The following is a 920-nucleotide window of genomic DNA, read 5'->3' on the forward strand; positions in this document are numbered from 1 at the left end:
TAATGCTCAGTGGGGGAAAGGAAGCGAGCGGAATCGGATAGGCTGGGAAGTGCCTTTCGGCTAAGGCTGGATTAGGCCACTCCTAGCCCTCCAAAGGAACTCCTACTCTCCCTTTCGAAGGTTCTCGAAGGCAGTCGGTAGTTGTAGTTTTGCTAAATTTTGAGAGCTTAAAATTGTAAGCGAGAAAACCCGAGGACCTGACGGGATTTGTAGTCCGTGCGGGAGCCCGGCGCGCAGGCGCAGCCGAGGCCGGGGCGGGGCCGCGGCACTGCAGTGAAAGCCGAGGCGGCGGGCAGGCGAGCAGGGGGCGGGCGGACATCTTGGGATCCGGAGAGCGGCCGGGCGGGCGGAGCAGGGGCCGCGGACACCAGGTGAGCTCGGGGCCTGGCCTCACGGGATGAGGGAGGACGCCTGCCCAACGGCAGCTTTGCCCTTCCCTTCCCTGCACAGCGTCGGCGGAAACCTGCCCACACCCGGGAGCGGCCTCAGCCTCTTGGATCCCGGAGAAGCTGACGGCGGGCGGAGACGCCCGGGGCGCGGTCGCAGGACGGGCGGGGAGCGCGCCCTCCGCCTGACCCGCCCGGCGCCTTCCTGGGGAGGGAGAGTCACTAGAACCCTCCCAGGGCAGGGACCCCGCGCGGCGCCCCCTCCCTGGGGCGGCGACAGCGCCCCTGCCCCTCGACGCTGCCCCTCGGCGCCAGGATTGCCTCCCCACCTCCCTGGACAGTGACACCCCCCGGCCGCCTCCTGGGACTGTGACAAGCACCCCCCTCCCCGTGGAGTGACAGCCCGAGGCTCTCATTCCTCAGGCCGGTGACAGCCCCGCACCCCGCGCAACCATCTTCTTCCGCGGTGTCTTCCTTCCCAGGGCAAAAGCCCACCCTCCGTCCCCCCGTGCCTCTACCCCTGCCCCCCGCCGC

At 69.1% G+C, this 920-nt stretch overlaps 1 protein-coding gene across 3 annotated transcripts in view; it reads left to right on the forward strand.

The window, feature by feature from the left end:
* Positions 1–283: 283 nt before the first annotated feature.
* The window catches only part of AP2M1 (adaptor related protein complex 2 mu 1 subunit), a 24,945-nt gene continuing 24,308 nt past the window's right edge, over positions 284–920 (forward strand). For all 3 annotated transcript variants that reach the window (XR_001515541.1, XM_015570408.1, XM_006773622.2), the window contains exon 1: positions 284–371. The gene's annotated coding sequence lies outside the window, so the exon portion shown is untranslated. The remainder of the gene's footprint in view (positions 372–920) is intronic.

The sequence above is a fragment of the Myotis davidii genome, unplaced genomic scaffold (assembly GCF_000327345.1).
Source record: "Myotis davidii unplaced genomic scaffold, ASM32734v1 scaffold27, whole genome shotgun sequence".
NCBI classification, from domain to species: domain Eukaryota; kingdom Metazoa; phylum Chordata; class Mammalia; order Chiroptera; family Vespertilionidae; genus Myotis; species Myotis davidii.